The 23,797-nt window shown below is 38.8% G+C and overlaps 2 long non-coding RNA genes across 2 annotated transcripts; both read left to right on the top strand.

Moving 5' to 3' along the window:
• Positions 1-2,535: 2,535 nt before the first annotated feature.
• Positions 2,536-22,614, top strand: LOC140343412 (uncharacterized). The gene is made up of 4 exons (XR_011923321.1): positions 2,536-2,571; positions 21,575-21,732; positions 21,837-21,949; positions 22,525-22,614. It is a non-coding gene; the product is annotated as an uncharacterized lncRNA (long non-coding RNA).
• Positions 9,730-9,969, top strand: LOC140344197 (uncharacterized). The gene is made up of 2 exons (XR_011923507.1): positions 9,730-9,872; positions 9,909-9,969. It is a non-coding gene; the product is annotated as an uncharacterized lncRNA (long non-coding RNA).
• Positions 22,615-23,797: the final 1,183 nt, after the last annotated feature.

A 23,797-nucleotide genomic window follows, 5' to 3' on the forward strand; every position in this document is an offset into this window, starting at 1 on the left:
GCAGAAAAGTAGGTCAAGGTCCAGGACACTGTGTGAATGAAGTTTGTATGTTCCCTCTGTTTTTGTGTGGGTTTACTCTCACATTCCAAAAGCATGCAGTTCGGATTGGATTTCCTTTCTAAAACTGGCAATACACGTGTTGAAAACATATGACTATGGTAAGGATATTAGATTGCAAGCCTCTCTGATAGGAAGTTATGGACTTGACTATAAACTTTGTAAAGTGCTGTGTAATTTGTTGGCACTAAATAAATACAAATACTAATAATAAAATATAATTTAATGTTAGGTTTAATGCTAGCCAAACAATGTGGGATAGTAACTGAAAGGAATATAAAAACCTGCAAAATAAAGGCTATTAGAACTACTGTTTTTAAATAAAAAAAGGAAATAAAAAAAAATTCCAAATTAATTAAATAGTTGTAGTAAGGAAAAACATTACTGTACAATTAAAAAATAAATAAATATTGGTTAAAGATTTTTTATTCTGATTTGACTAGCAGTTGTCACAGCTAACCGGTAGTGCCAAGTTACATGCATTCATAAATGGAAGATATGGAGATATAAGGGGAGGAGTGGATTTGTTAATTGTTCTAAATCACAAGTTGGTGTAATGTTTGGGAGTATATTTGTCATAATAAACATGAGTTTGTTCCTAAGTTTGCTAGAAATGCCTGGGTACCAGAAGGGAAGAAACTCTGTGTGCACATGCAAGAATTATGGTCTGGGCACTCAAGATTGTCCGAAGATGTCAGTGCTGGCAAAGGAGCAAGAAGAGACAAGTTTAGTACTGCTTTAAATTTTTTAACACTAGGAGACAGGTGAACAGTCTCCAGTGCATTTCAAAAAGTAAATATACTTCTACAGGGAAAAAGATTTACTGTTTGAAATGCATTAGATTCTTTTTGCCTATCTCCCAATGTTACAAAGTTTAACATCTTTGTTTGCAGTGAGAAAACAAGGGACATAGAGTTCCTGGAAGACTCAATAATAAGTTGGTCTGATCAATAAATAAAATATAAAGTAAGAATAAGCAGAATTTTTATTCTTTTTATTAAGATACTATTTATTAAAATGATTGCCTATTTTTTCTGTCATGGGAAAACTGTAAAATAGCTTTGAATGCCAAGAAAACAGTAATAATTATGTGAATACACTCTGACAATGTATTTTTTGACACAGCCTAATCTTAATGACTTCCTATAAACTGCCCAAACCCAAAGTTATACATTTTTTGCAAAGTTCTAAATAAGTTTGGACAGATCGTTACACATAGTTGAATAGGTCAGAGATTAGAACCTTTCTTTAAAAAAAAAGAAGCGTTCATTGGCTCGTACACTGTCAGATTACCTTTCATTCTCTTTTTAAATAAGGCTTTGTTCCTATCCTGATGCTATGACAGTAAATTGGTTTAAAGGGATCTAGGAACCTACATTTTATGTAAATGTATGGGGTATGTCCTACTAAACTTTTTTACATATTTATATTTGTAGTGAGCATGAGGATATTAGAACTCCTGTGAATCACTATGACAATCACTAGGAAAATATGCTACAGGGTCACAGACAGCAATACAATGTCTATGTGTCTTGCTTAAAGAGACAGAGCCTCCAGGGGGAATTATCGCTTGCACAATAGTGGAGTGTACCCTAAGAGGACAAAGGCGCAGAATCTAAGCAGAAGCCTGGTCTTCTACAGAGCTCTAGTGGTGAGGATGTTGCGCTGCAAGCTGCTGCCAGGTTGTGGTCCTTGGGCACACCAGGGATAGGCATAACAGAATGTAGTACCAAATCACTAGCCAATAGAATAGTAAAAAAGGGCTGGGCTGAGGAAGGCAGCAAGCAAGAAAGGCCAGAAACAAAGCCAGGGGTCATGAACCAGAAATCCAGAAAATAGAAACCAGCGTCACAGGGGTTACCGCAGACTCAGGGGAACACAGGAGACACAGAAGGGACAGAAGGCATGGGTGCCACTGAGGTCATGGAAGACACAGAAGATACAAAAAGTGACAAAGGCAGACTAGGAGGTCACTGAAGACACAGGGGAAAACAGAAGACACAGGAAGAGACAAAGGGTATGGCTGACATAGGGGTCACTGAAGACACAGGGAACACAGAAGATACAGGAAGAGACAAAGGGTACGGGTGACACGGGGGTCACTGAAGACACAGGAGAACACAGAAGATACAGGAAGAGACAAAAGGTACGGGTGACACGGGGGTCACGGAAGACACAGGGGAACACAGAAGATACAGGAAGAGACAAAGGGTACGGGTTACACAGGGGTCACAAAAGGCACAGGGGAACACACAAGATACAAGAAGAGACAAAGAGCACGGGTGACAAGGGGTTATCGAATACAAAGGGAACACAGGAACAACTGACAGGGAAAAACAGGCCAGGCAACAAGGGGTTAACACACTGAGCACTGTGTCTTAGCCAGCTAAATAGCCAGGGGCTATCCCCTGATTGGCTGGTGGGAGGGGCAATAATGATTAAATATAAAGAGCAGGCACACCCTAGGTCAGAACTGCCCACATGCACAGGAGAGAGGTGCTGTGTGAGGAGGAGGTAAGTGTGACACTATGTTGAGGTGGGAGATTTATCTGACATTTAGCTGCCATGGTTATAAGGTCAGTAACTGATGTACAATGCTTACAATGGTTCTACCTAATCCTTCTCTGTCCTAATTTAAAAAGTAATACACTTTGGTTGCATACACATTTTAAAGACCTGTAACAACAAGCTTTGCTTCTGACAGCTTTCAAAATTAATTGTAGGTGCAGTTGACCTTTTATTTTACCTTTTTTAGCTGCTGTGACATTCTTATAATCTACAAGCGTCAGAAGGCTAAATAAATGACACAAAACACTTCAGTGATTCCTAATAAAAGTTCATACTTATCCTTATTTGATGTGTATAATAGTCCAAAACAGCAAGATCACAAAACGTAGTTTACCCCAGGGAAAGCTCAACGTTATATCTTTTAACTGGAAAGAATCAGGGAGGAAGAATGGATCATAATTTTTCTTTTACATGTGTCCAGAAAGTATCAGAATCAGCACTCAGTTATTTGATATTCTAGTTAACAATTTTACACTGTTCTCAACCAACACAGCCAATCAACCATCTCAGCCAATCAGATTGTAGCAAACCCTTTATTAGCTCATTTTGGGTAAACATCTGTGTTATACTATACTTGTCAAAAACATGTAGTAATTAACATAATAATATATTTTGTAAATTTTCAGATATTCTCTCTTTATGACCTTTTGGGGGACATCGACAACCACAATTTTCATCTTAGTCATTCAAACGAGAATGGGAAGGGTGACATCAGATGTTCACAAGGGTACCGACTAGAATGTTTACAAACGTCCAGTTGTACATCCACAATAATGTTTTCAATATTCCACATTTAATATGGTAAAAAGATTAACTCTTTAGGTAGCCCTCCAATAGTAGCATCAGAAAGCCCTGCTTCGCCTGCTCTTTAGTGAGTGCCATTAAATGCAAGTACACATGGTATTATCATTATTGTATGCAATCATATTATTGTTGATTCCTAGCTAGTCAGTTGATACATGGATGCTGATTCTACAGAATGATCTGATTTCTGTTCTGTCTTCAGCATACATAATGCATAATCCATACTCTCTATTACTACTCCATCTGCTGCCACCATCTTCTTCACTGCTCCCTCTAGGTTAGAGTTATTTTTGGGTGAAGTTACATAGACCTACTATCCAACTCCAATCTCTGAAAACGATTGAACAGTGCACTGCACCTGCACCACAAATTATCAGTATAAAGGGGAAAAGGTTTTGTGGCAGAGGGGACTTGCTAATGGATTTTCTTCTGATTTTTTTTTTGTTCATTTTGCAGTAATGTCACATGTAAAAGGTAACCTTTACTTTTAGCTGATAATGTTCAAAATGAATGGCCTTGAGCATTTCTTTCTGAAATATCTGTATTGCTGTTGGCACTATGGACAGACTAGTTTTAACTTTTTTTGTTTAGTCTGAATTGCATTAAAATAAATTAAACTTAACTGCATTCTGAAAAATTATTAATCCCCACCAGGCCAAATTCTAGCAGTGGCATGTCAGCAGGCTTTGCAATAAATGTGTTGACTTACATTAAATCTACGTTCCTTAAAGAAATATTGTTATTGTTCATTAAAGCTGTCACCCAAGGTTGAAAAATTAAATACATACTGTATAATATATACCTAAGTCTAAACCCCAGCAAAACTTTGGTTTTAGTCATAAAAGTTGTGGACTTAAGTTTTTACGGCTTTCTATAGTATATTTGGAAATTTCCCCTCACTGTATTATTGAGACATGGGACAAAAAATGAAAGGACCATGTGTTTCCAAATTAGGAAGCCAAAACAACATCCAAAACAACAGCAGCCAATGACAGCCTGGGATAACAGGAACTACTCAGCTAATCAGCTTCACACAACTAAATTCCCTTCAGCTTTGCAGCCTCAGTGCAGAGGATGCTGAGGGAAACCTCAGCCACAGGGATGCTTTAACCTACAGGGCACTGATCCTGCAACCCCAGTGCTACCGCAAGTGCAGTCACCAAAGGGAATAGGCTGCTCGCGCCCTCCTGTGGTGAGGTATCGCCTAGGATCTCACGCCCACAGAGCGCCTCCTAACATTATCCCCTCACGAGGAGGGGTCACTAGACCCTCCACCTGCAGTTTTTGCAGGGTTTTCATTTTGAAACCTTCTAACTAACTCTTCCACATGAACTTTATGTGTGTGAACCCAGCTCCTTTCCCTTGGACCGTAACCTTTCCAATCAATCAAATACTTGAGAGAATTCTGTACCCAATGAGAAACTAACATTTTCTCAATCTCATACTCAGGCTCACCTACCACATCCACAGGGAGGAGGCTCCAAGGAAGGTGCCGCATTAGCTGCTGATTTTATTAAGAAGACATGGAAGGAGTCTACACTCTTAACAGAGCGAGGCAGGGTTACCCTATACGTTACTTTATTTATTTTCTCAGCAATAGGGTATGGCCCAATGAATTTCGGCCCAAGCTTGGCGAAGGGCTGGTGAATGGCAATATTACAGGTGGAAACCCAAGCGAAATCCCCTGGAGCAAATTCTGGCTCTTTGGAATGATGATCAGCAAATTGCTTCTGTTGCCCGGAAGCCTGCTTTAAATTTTGTTGTACTTGAGGCCAAATTGTGATCATGTGGGTGAGCCAATCTTCCAACAAAGGCATGTTGGAGGGGGGACCAGACAAAGAACATAATTTTATTTCCGTTCACCAATAAATTGAAAAGGAGACATTTTAGTAGATGAATGTTCAGCGTTGTTAAAGACGAATTGCGCAAATGGAAGATAATTCGCCCATCCCTCCTGATAACCTGACACAAAGCAGTGGAGATACTGCTCCAATGCTTGATTGGTCCTTTTCAGTCTGGCCGTTAGTTTCAGAATGAAATCCAGAGGAGAAGGAAAGGGAAATGCCAAACGAACGCCAGAATTAAGAACCAAACTGCACACCTCTATCCGAGACTACATTGTCTGGGACACCATGCAACTGAAAAATATTCTCAATGAAAATTCCTGAAAAATAATTCCTTCCCTGTAGGCAGTTCGTGAAGGGATACAATGTGCACCATTTTACTTAACCGGTCCACCACCACCCAAACCACAGTGCAACCTTTAGACACTGGTAGGTTCACTATAAAATCCATCGCAATATGCAACCAGGGTTTGCAAGGGACAGGCAGTGGCTGAAGGGTATTCACTGGAGCTGCACGAGGAGTTTTACTATGAGCACACATGATGCAAGCCTTTACAAATGCTTGAATATCCTCAGGAAGAGATGGCCACCACACATGGTGTACCAGTAACACCAAAGCCTTTCTCTCTTCAGGGTGTCCAGTAACCTTAGATTCATAAAACTGCTGGAGGACCTGCAGGTATAGGGGCAGTGGTACATATAACCACCCTGAGGGTTTGCCTGGAGGTGGGTCAGACTTATGAGACTCTTATAGGGCTGATGGATCAGGGGAGAGTGAACTGGCAAGTAATACCCCGAGCACACAGTCATAAGGAAGGATGGATATAGGTACATAATCTGTGCAGGAGCCTGCTTCAGGAAAATTATGTGATAGGGCATTGGCCTTAACATTTTTTGGACCCCCGTCTGTATGTAATGGTAAAGTTAAAATGTGAAAAAAATCATGCTCAACGTGCTTGTAGGGAATTTAAGCTTTTGGCTCCCTCTATGTACTCTAGATTCTTATGGTCAGTGAATACAGTTACTGGATGCTCTGCCCTCTTCAACCAGTGTCTCAACTCCTCAAAAGCTAACTTGATAGCCAAGAGTTTTCGATTTCCAATATCAAAGTTTTGTTCTGTTGGAGAAAATTTATGAGAAAAGAAGGCGCGAGGGTGTAAATATTCTGGGTTTCCCCTGTACTGGGACAAAATTGCTCCTACCCCAAGTTCAGATGCATCTACCTCCACAAAGAAGGGTTGCTGGGTATCTGGATGTAAAAAGATAGGGGCCAAGCAAAAAGCCTCTTTAACCTTTTAAAAGCTTCACAAGCCTGGGTTGGCCAGATCATTAAGGGGAGTGACCATGACCGAATAGTTCTTAATAAATCCATAAAAATTAGGAAAACCTAGGAATCTTTGTAGGGCCTTCAAATTGGTGGGCTGAGGCCAATCAAGGACAGCAGTGACCTTGGCTGGATCTATTGTTAGACCCTGATCAGAAACAATGTAACCTAAGAAAGGAACTTGTTGGACAAATTCTCAGGGTCATAGGCCCGGTGAGGTGGAAAAACATCTGCAGCCTGAGGACAGAATACATCTGAGAAGTCTGAATAAGGAATGGGCACAACTAAGGCAGCCCCAAAACTACAGGTGAGGAGGGCATATCAAGCAGAAAAAATTCAATCTTTTCGGAATGGGTAACCCCCCACTTACATCAAAACCTCAGGGGTAACTGTTATGGGTTTCCCGTGCTGCAGAGGGGAGTCATCAATAGCAACCACACATACGGATTCAAAAGGCCTAATAGGCATTGCCAGAGAGCGTCCTAGGAGCTCATCCAAAAAATTGCCAGCGGCACCACTATCCAAAAAGGCCTGACAATGTTTGACAGTAGAACCCCAGGAAATCTTAACTGGCAACAAAATGCAATCTGACTTTAGAGGACATACCTGCTTGCCTAGGGAGGTTTCCTCAAGCCTCTCCAGGCACTGAAGTCCTGACTTTCTCCTTGTGCAGGATCGCACAAAATGGCCAGATTCCCCACAGTACAAACGGAGACCTTTACTCTTCCTCCTTGATCTTTCTGCGGCTGATAGCCTTGAAGAGCCCAATTGCATTGGCTCTTCAGCCCGAAGGGGAGGTGGACTGGGTGCAGGGACAGCCAGGCCCTCAGCGAAGGCAGTTGGCGCAGGCAGTTTCTCCAAACTGCGCTCCTGAATTCTGAGATCAATTCGGATGAACAACATCATTTCATCCGGAGTTTCTGGCATGGGGTATATGACCAGGTTGTCCTTGATGGCTTCAGATAAGCCCCAACAGAATTGGCTTTTGAGAGCAGGGTCATTTCATTGGGAGCTAACAGCCCAGCGGTGGAACTCCGCAGCGTACTGGGTCCGCATACAAGATTCCCATGGCCTTGAAAACATTAGCCACAGAGGAGAGGGCCGGATCCCCATGTGGCACGTTAAAGGCCTATGTCTGGTAATCTCCCTGGAGAAGGGATACTAGCCGAGGTCAAAAACACAGGAAATCAGTTTATACAGTGAAGTGCAAAGGCAAAAACAGCCGAGGTCACAAGCAGAGGTCGGTCCAGGCAGAGTTCAAATGGATAGTCAGAAACAGGTGCAGGTCAGTAACAGAAAAAACTCACAAAAGAATCCAACACAGGTAAACCCAGCAGATGCTATAACATGCACCTCTGACTGGGAGCAGAGAGGCTATAAAGTCAATGATAGCCTGGGATTAACAGGAACTACTCAGCTAATCAGCTGCACACAACTAAATTTCCATCAGCTGTGCAGCCTCAGTGCAGAGAATGCTGATAGAAACCTCAGCCACAGGGAGGCTTCAACCTACAGGGCACTGATCCTGCAACCCCAGTGCTATCGCAAGCGCAGTCGCCGGAGGAAATAGGCTGTGCGCACCCTTCTGCGTTGAGGTTTCGCCTGGGATCTTACACCCAAAGAGTGCCTCCTAACACAACTCTTTTTAAAATGAAAGGAAAATTAAAATGCTTTATAATGTTTTTTTCCCCACTTGTTCATACATAGAGAGATTTATAGATATTAAAAACAAAAATGTATGCCTCTATGTAGAATATAATTGAATTAGACTTTTACCAGGTTATGGCTAAAGTGAATTGCTACAGCAGATTTGGCTAATCGCTGATTCCTATTTTCTAGCGCAATGATGAAGCCTTTTAGGTTATTTACATTTTAAAGTGATAATTGCAGCCAACTTGGAATAGAGAGGCTTCTTTATTTATTATAAGTTGTGCATGGATAGCTACAAGCCTGTCAAAAAGAGTCTAGCTTTTGGAAAGGTAATTGAGAATTGCTGCGTCCAATTTAACTTGAAGCACATCTGTCAACCAACATTATGATGAATCATTCCAATCAAGATTCAGTAGGCTTCTATTCTTATAACATATGATAGCCTGGTGACAACAATCAAGTTTTATTTTTCACTTTTGAGCCTCAGATATTTTTTGTGGAAACTGTTGCAGTGTGACATATATAATTGTAACATCTGGAAAATAGGTGTCCATTAAGAAGTCAGGGAACGTCAGTTGGGTCAAAAATGGCCTCTTTTTTACACAATAATGATGTCTGTTTCTGTGCATTGAACTGTCATGCTTCAGTCACCACAAAATTCTGCATTTAATCTTTCCCGCAAAGCTTTATTGCTAAGAAATACCATACTGAGAGTTACCATACCAGTGGTCCACTTCATGGGCAAAGCAAGGATATTGTTGTCTACCATATACTCAAGCTATAGGCTCAAATGAACTCCTGCTTAACTTTATGTGCACTGATAAGTGACCTCAGAAGACCCCTTAATACATCACTCTAACACTTTTAAAGGTGTGCATTTATTATTATTACACAGTACTTATATAGCGCAGACATATTATGCAGCGCTTAAGTCCATAGTCATGTCACTAGCTGTCCCTCAAAAGGGCTCACAATCTAATGTCCCTACGATAGTCAATTGTAATTACCACAGTCTAAGGTCAATTTAGGGGTAAGCCAATTAACCTAACTGCATATTTTTGGGATGTGGGAGGAAACTCAAACAAACACAGGGAGAACTTGCAAACTCCATGCATAGAGTGTCCTGGCTGAGATTTGGACCTGGGACCTGGTGCTGCAAAGGCCAGAGTGTTAACCTCTGAGCCATCATCCCACCTAAATTTACATTTGGATTTTAAGAGTACATAGATTGCATTTTACCTGTGTGTGTGGGTAACAAAGTTGTAAGGAGTCTCTGTTAACCTTAGGAGGGTAAATACAGTTGGCTTAACCTCCTGAGCGTTACACTGAGGTCTAGATTTCTGTACCAAAAGTGATCCATTGTTTTTCATGAAATTTTTTTTTTAAATTGTAGACCTGTAACTTACAGAAATATGTCCGAACATGGGTTCTAGTAGATATTATGAACATAAAAATTTTTTGAACAACAAAATCATTTAAAAAAAAAAATTACTTTTAATAAAATTAAAGGAAAAACACAAAAATCAGCTTAAACATGACTACATAAACAAAGCTTGAAGCCATGGCAGGGGTCAGGCAGGCGGTGATGTCCAGGTCCAGGCAGAGATGTCAGAGTCCAAGCAGAGGTCAAAGCAGGCGGAGATGTCAGAGTCCAGGCAGAGGTCAGGGCAGGCGGCAGGCAGAGATGTCGGAGTCCAGGCAGAGGTCAAAGCAGGCAGCAAATGGTGAAAATTAGGCGAAGATCAGCAAAGGTAAGATAAGACACAGTGTTACACACTAGCAATCCAGGGAATAAGTGGCAATTTTTAAAACATTGATTCTGTATTTATTGGGGTTTGTTTTGAATTATTTTGTATTTGATTGGATACGGGAGTTTGTATCCAATCCAATACAAAATAAAAATTTGAATTTCCAAGTTATTTACTTTTATTTTATTTATTTTTTTGGATTGGATTGGATACAGGAGTTTGTATTCAATCCAATATAAAATGAGCGTTTGAATTTACCAGTTATGTACTTTGTATTAATTTTATATTATTTTGTATTGGATTGGATAGCAAGTTTGTATCCAATCAAATACAAAATATAAATTTGAATTTCCAAGTTATTTACTTTTTTTTTTATTTTTTTTATTTTTTGTATTGGATTGGATACGCAAGTTTGTATTCAATCCAATACAAAATGACAGTTTGAATTTACCAATTACACACTTTGTATTTATTTGAATTATTTTGTATTGGATTCAATACAGGAGTTTGTATTGAATCCAATACAAAATGAATGAATGAGTTTCTATTTGAATTTCCCGCACACGCGCCGACGTCATCACGCACGCAGGGAGAAGCCGTCCGTTTTTTTCATCTTGTGTCTTGTGTCCCGCCGGCCGGCATCCTGTGTTCCGCCGGCCGGGCGGCGGAACACAAGATGCCAGCCTGCATCTTACCGGTCCCGCTGGCACCCGACGCTGGAGAGGGAGATCGACGGACGACGCTGGACGGAGGACGACGCTGGAATACGAAAAAGACGCTGGATGAGCACAGGGGGACCAGGTAAGTAAGGATGGGAAAAATTTCGGGGTTAACCATCCTTGCAATTTTTTTTTGCCCGAACGAAGGTCGGGCTTAACGGCAAGGAGGTTAACATCCTGGGTGGTTCATTTCTGTCTGGGTTTAAATGTCTAAAAGCGCTACATTGTCTTTAATGAAAATTTATTTTACATTGTAGGCCTGTAATTCTTGTTCAAACAAGGGTCTAGTAGACATCCTGAATATATTAAAGTTTGAAACACAAAATCATGTCAAAATATTAAATTTAATAATAAACGTAAATAATAAACAGAAAAATCTGTTAAAACAATAAATGTTGCATAAATAAATCAAAAATACCGAAACCTGTAATTTAACTGTACAGTAGCAGACTTTGATCGGATTCAATTGTATTGGATTCAATACAGTTATTTTGTTCTGAATCCAATACAAAATAATTTGAAATTCCCATTGCGACGACCTCACACACCAACGTCATGGTCAGGGTAATCACCGGGGGACTGATCGGAGGAGGAGGACGCAGCCAGAGGATGGGATCGGACTGGCAGGACACTGGAGGATGCTGGGGGGACCAGGTAAGGCTTTGTTCATTATTTTTTATTATTTTTTTAGCTACCCTGAGTGTGGCTCGGGGTTACCGCTCAGCAGGTTAAAAACCAGCTCCTATTTAGAATATATTTTTTTTTTTAAATCCAGTGTCCATCACATTTTAAAGAAGCTTTACATGCAGTTCTCACTATAATACTCCTCTCTGGCTGTCACTTGCAGGCTTACTTCTGCCACCCAGTAACCGTCTTCTCCTGGGTTAAATGGCACCTTGCATTAATCAACCCCCTTCCTGTGTGCCCAATCCATAAATGAATAGTTGTCAATCCACTTTAGGTTCACATAAGAATGCTGTAAAATAGTAGCACATAATTACTTTGTTTTATGCAAAATACAAGGGTTTGTTCACCACCTATGGAAAAAGAGAACCTGTAACATTATGCCATATAACATCATGTATTTTAATGACTATTCAACAGAAAAAAAGTGAATTTACAACAATGTAAAAGAATAAATATTGTGAATGAAAGGCAGATACCTATAAATTATACATTAGGTTTCTATTTTATACTGGCAGGAAAACTAGGAAATAAATGCTCTCTTACCTCTTCTCCCAACAGCCCATAAGAAAACTGTTTTAAGCATTTTAAGAACTGCAATTTGCTCCAATTTCTATGGTATACTGTCACCAAATACCACCACCCCATGGACCTCTCTTAATTGATGGATTTAACAATCCCTTGTGATGTAGGCACAGTGGTAACTATACAACCAGCTGAGACTTTCAGGATACTTGCAGCAACGGGACGAGACATTGTTGTAAATTTAAACTACCACAAAAATATAGTTTTAAATCCATCAGTATGCTAAATGATTTAGGATTAGCACACAGTATCTGCTTCTGTACTGCAACTGTAGTTGGAAGTAAATGCTCACATGTATTAACCCATATTAACTTAGTGTACTGCATCTTTCACAGTTCTAATATCTGGCTGTGTTTGTATAAACTGAAATCCTGTGACATTCCTTTGCCTGGAGCAAAAGGCAGTGACCTGATTCATAAGTCAAGTGAGTCCAGTTACATATACTGTATAACGGTTTCCTCCGCTCTAGAAAGTTTTTTTTTTTTTTATGTAGTTTTGCATTCATGAAAGTAAGGGTTAGCTAAGTACACACTGTTAGTTATTGAAATTAGTGATAATTTTGGATGACAGTTCTGTAATGATTTCTGTACAGACAAGATTGTAAGCTCTCTACCAAGAGTTATGTTCTATGGAGAATGGAGGGGTTGGTAATAGCACTACAGGGACAGCAATAAAATGATAGTGACATTTTACACATTGTATCAGTGACAACCTCCTAAATAATATTGGGGGAACAACTGTACACACTCTAGATGTTTACCCAAGACGATCACAAACATCGCTTCAGGCAATGAAATATGGTGTATGTATAGAGCTTAAGAACCTTTGTCAGATTTTTATTGTAGTCTAAGTCTCCACTGAAAAAATAGTTTTCATATTTCCTGTTCCAATGAAAGGGAGTCAGAGTGACAGAAAGTGAAAGAAACATGGCTGCCATCAGAAGCTTCTGGGCCCAATACTATGAACGTTTTCGGCCTCCTCCCAATATCAAAAGTTCCTGTGAATGCAAAATTTGAATTGATTTTGACTCAGATTGGAGCTATTCTGACCTTGGATCAGACCTTTAGGCAATCTCGTTTCGATCTGACATTACAATAGAAATACTGACAGGTACAGCAGAACTTAATCAATCCTGCCACCTGACGTGGTATAGCCAGAAAAGGAGACGGGTGCTAATCAAAGATCAGGCTTCACTTGCACCTGGCTGCCTTGCTGGCTAGCTTGGATTCAGCACTTGAACCTAGCTTCCTTGATTGCTGGCCAGGTGCAAATGGAGGGTCTGAACCAAACCAGCAAGGAAGGCAAGTGCTGCATGTGTGGGCTTTGGGCTAAACATCAAAGAAGGCAAGTGCAAAGGTGGGCTAGGCTAGTAGATCTTATAAGTAGTGGCCCCGTGCAGTAACTAACTGCAGTATCAGATACTCGTCTAACAGATTTTGACACATCTAGTGCTAAAATCTCACAGTGTTGCCTTCTCCTAACCCCAAACTATTCCAACTACGGTGTTCTTACCACAGCCTTTTTTAGCTGGGTGAGGGGAACTAGACTGTGACTTAACAGACTAGGTTTAAAATGGTGGTGAGGTCCTGGTGAGGTTGGGGTGCATTATCATTTCCTTACACTGGTGAACTGCTGTCTTGGAAGATATACTGAATGTAGCATATTCTTGGAGCAGTCTAATAAATATGGGGATGGCCATGAGTGGCCATGAGTGGCCACTCGTTGTCAAATTTGAAAAATGCAGTGGAAGCACTGAGTGGCTGGCAAGGTCCCATCTGCTATGTAATGCACAAGATTGCTGCCTCCAGCAACATGTCCAAAGCTATCCTTGTACAGCAAACCTATTCCCTGGTACACCAGGGCTCTGCCGTAGGCAACAAAGTTATCTATCTGAAATTTAATGAACTTTCAGTGACCCTGGTGAATGGTAGGAATGGTTATATTACTTATAATGTGAGACACCATTAAAGGCCTAACTTGTTTAGTTGAATAGGATCTGTTGGAATTTTTTTATTTAGTTGTGTGGTTGTTGTGTAGAGGTGATAGTAATAGAAATATTCAATTTGGTTGGGAAATCAATTTTTGGTATTAGTTTAATAAGCCATACTATATTTTGTAAAGGATTGCATGCATGGGTCCTGGACAGGAGTTATGTTTCCCACTTATATAGAGCACAGGGTCTTTAAATTCAGGGTTTTTTTCTGGGAAAGATTCTGAAATCAATGCAGAACAACTCTGAAAGTGTTGCTGTTGTTAGTTTGTTCAAGGGCTCTAGACTCTGGAATAGGAAGGAAGTTACTGGTTGGGCCTTCCCAATTCTACCCAGGTCTGGAGGTCTGGCTATAAGTAGCACAGGAGTGCTGTCAGATCTCAGAGTTGGAATAGCAGCTTCAAATACTAATCCCCCTCAAAATCACAACCTGAGTGGCTCAGCCAATCTGCCAACTGGACTATTACAGATGTCATCATTTGGTAGCCTATTATACCTGTCAATGACAGGTACAGTATTGTTGGATCAGAACTCAGGTTACTCTCCTAGGACCGAATAGCTCCAATCCAATTTAGAATCAAAGTCAATCAGAACTATCTGATTATGATTTTTGTTGTATAAACAAAACATTAAAGCTTTGGCCCAAATTCTTCCAACATAATTTGTTTTGTTTGTTTTATTTATGAGTATATTAAGTGTCCTTCTAACTAGCTTCTGAGCTCAGGCCAGCCCAAACTATGCAAAAAGTGTACAACTGCTTGTCACTCAACTTTGTCCTGTGCCCTTTTTTGAAATAAGTATTTTTGGCAAACCTGACTATAGGTTTAAAAAGTAAAGTAAGCTTTCCTGAAATTTCATTAAAAAGGGTTATGTGTATCTATTTGTTGGATCCCATTGTTCTGCTTGCCATATTGTTAGTCTTCAAATTGCCATGTGCTATTACTTGTCTAGGAGTTGCTTGTGTCTAGTATGTTGAAAAATGTAATTCAGTTAAACCATCCCAATTTTTGTCTTGACACTTGTACATATTTGTAGTGTAATGTAGTGGTCCCTTAATTAGTAAAAACTAGCTATGTCATTATTATATAAAACAAGAGTTATTCATCTGTAAAGAAATTACTACAAAAAAACAAGTAGGAATTCATAGTATTTCCCAGAATACAAATGCAAAGTAGAGACATAGTATTTATCTTCCCTAGACATTGTTGTCATGTATCATATTGAGTATTGGATAGCTTTGGGCAGAATGCGTAACAAGGACATTATGGAGCAAGAAAGAGCTCAGTGACGTGTAACAAACTCAATAAAGGAACTGGAAGATTTTAGTTAGGAGGAAAGAATTTATAGCCATAAAATGCAAACGAAACGGCTTTGAAAAAATATGATCCTAACAAATTTTCATAAAATATTGCACAGATGTTTCTTTACTGGAAATAAGCACAGTAAGGCCTCCCTAAAACAGAAGGCATTCACATCTCATAACTGAAGTGTAAAACTACAGAATTGAAAATTGAGTCTGAAGTGTAGAAGCATTTTTTTCTGTTTGGGCATATATCTAATCTCTTTCACAGAAACCTTTTTCGTAATAAATTATCAACCGCCAAAATCATAGGAAGTAAGGCTAAAAAATAATTTCATTAATAAATTACTATGAAGAGTAAAATGAATTATTGAATGGAGACATATTGTAAATATTCTAAGAAATATATTTCAAGAATATGTTTATACTTTTTCAGCCATTAGAGATCATTAGATTCCAAATGCTACAAATCAAGGATGTGCTAGTAACATTCAATCAAATTCCTGCTCCCTATGTAATATATGATTGGATGATTTTTTTTTTCTTCTGAAAACTTTGGTGTAGTTTCTAATAGCGTTGTGGTCACATTGTGTGCCTTAGTGAGAGGTTTCCCAAAAAGCTAAAGAGCTTCCCAAGAGTACCCTAAAATACTCAACAAACACACTTACACAGAGGCAACTAAAGTAGATATAAACCCTAAATGAATACGGTGGTAAAACTGGGTAACATTCATCATTCCATAAAAGTCCCATGACAAGGATAATGATGATCACCAATAATTTTTTAAGGAAATGTGATTACAGATGTAAGAACAGAACCTGGTCATTAAGCAAATTTATTATTAGGTGGGGAGCATAGGAACAACGCAATCTGCAGCGTTGCAAGCATGCAGCAACTTGTCAGTGACAAGTTCAATGACAGTATACAGACCATGGATGGTGGAGGATCACAAAGGAGGAAAAAAGATAGAGCCCAAAAAACCCAAAAATGAGATGCTGCGTGAATGTACCCTGTACAGTTATTGTACAGTGTACTCATCATAATTACGAGTAGTCGGGAAACAGGTAAGCCGTTAAACGAGGAATGCCTATATTACAAATTATTGATACCTACTTTGTAAAAGCTTATATGAGATTTTGGAGATAGGGTTTTACTCTAAATATAATTTAACCAAAAAAGCATTGGTAATCATTAGTTGATTTGTTTATCTCGGCAATTATTCAAATTAAGCCCAATTAAGAATGCAAACCTTAATTTATTATCAGTCATATTTTGGCTATTTTATTTTATAACTACTCTTGCCAGTGCAGAAGTTACATAGAATTCTGGCCTTTCTGATGTTGGCCCAAGACTTTTCAGGATTCATCAAATGGGAGGCTGATCAGCTACAGTTTATGAAGCTTCTAGCAACTTCTGGGGGAACCCTGGTTGAGATTGTCTGTACTTGGAGCTCATTTATCCCAAAAAAATCAATATAGAGAACATAAAACTGAAAGGATACAGTGGGCCATGTCATATTTTTTTACTAGAACTGTACCCCCACCCCACTTGTATTTAAGAAATTAAAATTAAACTGTGTATGTGGGATGTGCTTTTTGCTAGATATACTTACCAGAACCAATTGCTCTCCTGGCTCCGATTATTCTAGTAAAAAAAACAACAGCATGCTACTGGAATGAGCCCCAGGTCTTCTTCAGGCTCAAAGTAACATTATGAAAAATAGGAGCTCCTTTCCAGCAGAAAATTGAGCTGCTTTTTTTTTTTTACATTGGAGGGCCAGAGTTAACAATGGAGCAGGCCTTGATAGAACATGCAAATCACATTCATTTTGTCACCATAAAACAATAACAACTGTTTCATTATATTATATCATTAAAAATATGGGAATAAACAAATAAATGCACACACATTTGAACAGTAATAGTGATTGGTTTTGTTTAATCTGAGCAGGAAAGGATAATTTCCTTTGCTGACGAACTTCATCTGCCTTATAGTGAACAATTATGACTGATCCCATGTACATATAGTTACAAATAGGACATATTAGACACAAAAGTTTTCAAAATATGAATTAATTTTTAAGAGCTTTTTTATATATGATATCAATCCCTTTTACATTATAACACACACCAAACTGTGAGGGAAGCACATTTTTAGGGATTGTTCAGAACTGAGGTTTTATTGGGGGCATTTTTGTGTGATTTTACCACTCGCTTGCAAAAAACAGTTGATATTGGACAGAATAGGTTTTTTCATTATCCTTCATTTAACAGGTAGCAGCATTTCCATGCATTTTTATAGACGCTTAATGGAGCACCCAGGGGCATTTGCTGCCTGCCACCTTCATAGACCTGAATGGAAAGTGAACATGCTTAAAAAAACTTGTGCACACATTTGCACCTGCCTGTACTGGCATATTTAGGCATTTTTTTAATGCCTAATGCATAACTTTTTTTCTTTTTTTAACTAGGCTTTAAAAATGCCTTTGCAGGAAGTTCCAATTGCATGTATTAGCATTTTCAAATTCCTGCAAAAAAATATTTTTTACTGCAGGACTAAAGCACTCACACTTGTGTCATGAAGGAATATCAATCTTTAGAAACTCAGCATGCATGTATAATGTGTCAAACTTCACAAAATACAAGTACTAACAATATAATTTTATTAGTTGAAAAGAAGATTACATAACACTGAAATGTATTTTAGAGAATGTATTACTGAGCAGCAAACTGAAGGGTTTGCATTCTAAATATAATGCAGATACATGGTTTGAATGGAAAGAATAATAGAGCATCACGTACATTTGATTTAGCAACTCATTGCGGCATGTGAATCATAGTATAGGTCAAAAAAAGTATCTTCAGTTGCAAATAGAAATAAAGAAAGAAGAAAAGAAAACAAAACACTTGAGATTCAATTTAAATTAGCTGCCAACCAAAATGGTTATTGTATGTTCTTGTATGTATAATCCTAAGGGGAAGTATTTTTAACTCTCGGCCTAATGATATAACAAGGACTCAGTCATGCATTTGGCAGCTCAATGAGACTCATGAATAAAAAACAGATAACAAAAAAAATGATCAAGTCCTACAACTAATGAACTAATACAAATATAGAGGTTTCTTCCGATTCTTAGAATCATAAAACTGGATGGCTCTACAAAGGTAGGAATGTTCTACCCCTGTATCTTCAGTTAGTTGTTAAGTTTGTCACTGTAAACTTGTTAAATTAAAACTTTGGGCATACAGTTAGCATGATATACCTGCTGAATACTTAAGATTTTCATTTAGTCATTGCTGTATTACAATGGTCTGTTTTAGTTCCTTTTGGTAGTAAGGGACTCTAGATCAACTTCTGCAGGTCCTTCTAACAGAAAACCTGATATACATCAGAAAGGACATTTCTCATGGCCACCAATATTCAGATCTGAAGCCTAAATCTAAACTGTGATGTAGGGCAGTGGTCCTTAACCCATCTGACAGGTGGGCCGCGAGATCATGGAGACCAGCAATGGTCGCGCCTCTGGTTGATGCACCCCCCAGGTGGGCTCATGAAAAGAATCCCGTTTGGGGGCTGCACCGGCCAGATCAGTAGACCATGTTTCCCGTAAGCGTCACAGGCTCAGGGCGATGGGCGGGTTGCGTCTCTGGACCTGGCTCAGTCCTGCCACGGAAGAGTGGGTGGGTTCTGGCATTATGACATCACTCTGGGGGAAGTTTCTTCCTCGTTGAGTGACACATGGCTCCCCGCGCATGCATGGTCCGGAGTCTGTGGATTTAGTGGTCCACGAGCTCCAAAAGTTTGTGGACCACTGTTGTAGGGTATTGATGGAGAACAGGCACAATTTTCAGGGAGTACAATTTTATTGCCCTCTTTCTGCTAATTAAATCAAGCAGTTGCTAAGGTGTCCCAAGAGAGGTAAAGAGAATTAGATGGGTTTATGTTTCCAGCAGCTTTCTAGCTGTGTGTACAAACAATACCTCTGTGGATAGAGTGTATGTTTGTTCTTCATTTCAACTGAGTGTAGTTGGTCTTCAAGAGGAAGGTAGGAGGAAACTGCACAGAATAAAGAAAGAAAAGCAGCAGCTGTATAAAGGTATGCAGGGATGCATAAAACTCAAGAGTAAGTGTGTAGTAGAAAGTAGGCACAGGTTTCAGTAGAGGAAATGATTAAAAATAAGCTCATGTTTAAAGAAAAGGGTTTGTGTCAGGACACTGTTCTCTACCTACAAATCCATTCAAATTAAAGACAGCTCAAAACAATTTAGAAGAGGGGAGCACCGGGATAGAAAGATGTTGGTAAGTGCTCATCAAAAGGAACAATTTTAAATGAAACTTAAAGACACCTGGAAGCAGGCTGCATTTGTTCATAACTGCAAACTCTGAGAGGCATGCAGTGTTGGAGAAGATTGACCTAGCAAAAAGATATGACTTGCCAACTGGAAGAGAAAATATGATGTTTGTTGGGATCAGTGCCTTGACATTTTATCCTTGGCCTTTTCAAAGTATAACCATATACTCTTATTTTCTTCATAATATACTCTAAGCCAAGTGATCTTTTTGTTAGTTATTGGATTTAATGGTGCATTTAAGAACACTTAAGCAGTAACAACTCTGTTATTAGTTGGTTGTGAAACAGTAACATTTAACCTACATAATTTGCAGAGTGGATAATAAAAATTATATGCTTTACGTCTTTTAGGCAAATGATAGAGCAGCTTCAATAAAGGCAAATGTGGTTCAATACTGTGATTGAAAGTAATTAAATTTTTCATGGAACTATGGTTCTAGGTATATGTGATGTCAAGTACCATTGTCTGTACCATGGGCCTGTTTGTCCTCAATAACTTTGCCATTATTTAGGTTTATATATTTATATATATATATATATATATATATTTATATATATATTAGCCTAAGTAAAAGCAACGTTATTGAGGACAAACAGGCCCATAGTACATTCATAAATGAATTCACACTGGCAGTGAGGTTGCGCTGCATTTAACAGAAACGGATGCTGCTTGGGTAGCCCCATAGAGAATAAGTATGTTTAGATTTTGGTTCTTTTTTAATTAGTACTGCCATGTGAGTGCTCCAGCAGCTGGCAAACTCCCAAAACTTACGTGACTCAGAGGCAGGTGTGAACCTGCCCTAATAGTGTCAAAACTTCTTTCTCTTACTACAATGGCTGTAACAGTTGCTGCCTTTTTAGAGCAACTCCCAAACATTACTCTGACAGCTAAGTATTGCCAGAAAATACAAGAGTAGGGCAGCAGTCAGGAAAAGGGATATGCTTTACATGCTTTCATAGAAAATTGCTATTCTTATAGAATAATGACTTCACATATTTTCAAAGTCTCTTGTTTGGCCCATCTCCTTCAGCCTCTGTGCAGTAATTTTTTTGTATATGTGTACTAGTTCAAATATAGACTGAACATCATTACTCCTAACCATCCAGCTCATGAACTATGCAAGTGCAGTTTGTGTCCTCCTGGCCACTTGAAGTCTCCACCATAGGAGTATGTGCTAGAGTTACAGAAACACAATTGGAAGACAGTTCTTATCCAAAAACATTGGACATGATTTATTAAAGCTCTCCAAGACTGGAGAGGTTACGCTTTCATCAAGGAAGCTGGGTTATTCAGAAAACCTGGAATGGATTTCCAAAAAGTAATTTTGTTAGCAAATGTATTCATTCCTGGACCAGATCCATTCCAGGTTTTCTGGATCACCCAGCTTCACTGATGAAAATGTATCCAGCCTTAGAGAGCTTTTTTAAATCAGGCCCAATGAGTGGACAAGGACATTCATTATAGGATCAGCAAGCAGTCAAAGGAAGGTGGTAGATTTATGAAGATTTAAAACAAATTTTGAAATAGTATGTATATAATAAAGCTTAATAATAAAAGTGATTAGGTTGATATTTAATATAATGACTGGTACTATTATTTTTTTCTCTTTGCAAGTGACAGATTTTGTGTTTCAAACTTCATTATACTCATACTATTATATTATACTGTAAAAAAAAATTTCATGAAAGACAATGTACCGCTTTTAGACATATAAATCCAGACAGAAATGAACCAGCCAGGAGGTTAATACTTAATAAAAGACGCACACATTTCTAATAAATAGTTTAGGAAAAATCATTTACTACCCACATAAAATACAACATAAAATCCACCCACAGTGGTCAGTTTCTACCTTTTTTTCCGATATAAAGTCTTATCCAATAGATTGGTTTATTCAGCTTATAAAAGAGGAACTATACCCAAACTCACTTTCACCTTTCCTTCTGCAGAGCCCCTGATTTCACTGGCGCTGTCCTTGTTTAGGGTCTTCGCCTTGTCCTGGAATCCACCTTCGTCCCGGAGATGAAGAAGCCCCAGGTGCTGCCACCTTCCTCTGTCTTCTTCCTTCTTCTGTGATCATGCAGGACTTTTTTTGCAGAAAGAACAGGTGATGTCCCTTCTGTAATAAAACATACCTACCTGCCTGATTGTTATCTTCTTCCAAAAAAAGAGGGCTGCAGGCACTAAATGTTCTCCCGTCTGCTTGCGCAGGAGTTACATCATCCCGACCTGGCAAACGAAAATGGACAAAGATAAGAATCAGGAAAAAGAGGGGAAGAAGATATTGGAGAGAGATGTTGGCACCCACAGAGGAAAGGGGGCAGGTGAGTGTATGTTAAAAACTGAATTTAGCCAGGTAAGGTTATTTCATTGCAGATGGGACTGTGCTTGCCCCTTTGGATCCTGATGGATTTTAAAACATTATCTATTTTGTATTCTAATTGATAGGAATCTGCATTCAAATTTTGCATAAGAACTTTTTCTTGTGTAAAGGGTTGAAGATGCCGCCTGATAGCTTATGGCTATGGAGGAGTGGACGGTCAAAAGCGACCAGTGATGTTGTTGCTTCCATACAGTTAACTTTGCTTATAATAAGTCATATTTGTCATTTCTATGTTAATATTTAATCGTATATATTACACAGCTCATCAAAAAACAAAATTTCACTTGCCAAGGATTTTTTTTATAAATTTAGTGTAATTCAGGTCTTCTGAATCCAGAAATGACATCAGTGTCATTAAATTGGCTCTAGTTCTTGTGATACAGGAATCGGAATAGATGATTTTATCAACAACAAATGTTAACACAACAAATTATTATCAATTTTTATTTACACCAATGTTTACACCAGTGAATCTTTCATTTGCGTTCTTTTTATTCATACATTTTCTTTTTTCAGAAATATGAGGTCTTCAAGAAGAAATTGTGTAAAGGACCCTAATGTATTTTGCTACATCTGCGGTGAATATTCTCAGCAAAAACAGAGAAGAAATATTACAGAATTTGTGAAACAAGCATATCTTGCATATTTTGGTATTAAACTGGAGGACCAAGATAAGTATTGGGCTCCTTATATAGTATGCAAAATGTGTGTAGAGTGTCTATGTCGGTGAAAAAATGGAGAATCGAAAAGTTAAAAATTTGGTGTACCTATGGTATGGCGAGAGCCCAAAAATCAGCATAATGATAGTTATTTTTGTGCTGCAAATGTAAAAAGGTTTTAATTGTTGCAAAAAAAACAAGTGGGAGTACCCTGATTTGGAATCAGCAAGACGACCTGTGCCGCATGGTGCTAATGCTAATGTTCCCATACCAGTGTTCAGTACACTCCCTGATATTCCTGTATCCGACATGGACGATATAAGAGGTTTGGAGTGTAATCCAGGAGTTAGCAGTGGAAGTGAACATAAAGGAAGTGTTTCATCAATCAGCAGTTTTCCCGTTTCTACGTGACCGAAGTCTGTCCAAACAAGCATCTGAACTTTTAGCATCCAGGCTAAAAGAAAGGAACTGTCTGACACAGGAAGTTAAAATAACGGTTTATAGGACAAGAGAGGTGACACTCCTACCATATTTCAGTGAAGATGGAGACTTTGTGTACTGTTATAACATCCCTGGACTACTAGCCCATATGGGAGTACCAGAATAGCGAGTAGAAGACTGGCGGCTTTTCATAGACAGTTCCACTCGAAGTTTGAAATCTGTTTTCCTGCATAATGGCAACTGCTTTACATCAATTCCAAATGGTCACTCAACAAAACCCAAATATCAAAATATCAAAATGGTCTTTGCTATAATGAACACCAGTGGTCCATGGTGATTTAAAAATGGTGAACAAAGTACCCATGTTTCATCTGCTTGTGGGATAGTAGAGCAAAGCAGGATCACTGGAAAAAAGTGACATGGCCTCCAAGGGAAAACATGAAAAATGGTGCAGCGAACATCATTAACGAACCAATGGTTGACAAAGAAATAATATTTCTCCCTCCACTACACATAAAGTTGGGAATAATGAAGCAATTTGTTGGAGCTCTGAACAAGGACGGTGATTGCTTAAAATACATTTGTAGATTCTCCCTGGAATTGAGTACTGAAAATTTAAAAGCAGGAATCTTTGATGGACCCCAGATTTGGAAACTGATAAATGATTCAAATTTCACAAGTGACATGAC

The sequence above is a fragment of the Pyxicephalus adspersus genome, chromosome Z (genome assembly GCF_032062135.1).
Source record: "Pyxicephalus adspersus chromosome Z, UCB_Pads_2.0, whole genome shotgun sequence".
NCBI classification, from domain to species: Eukaryota; Metazoa; Chordata; class Amphibia; order Anura; family Pyxicephalidae; genus Pyxicephalus; species Pyxicephalus adspersus.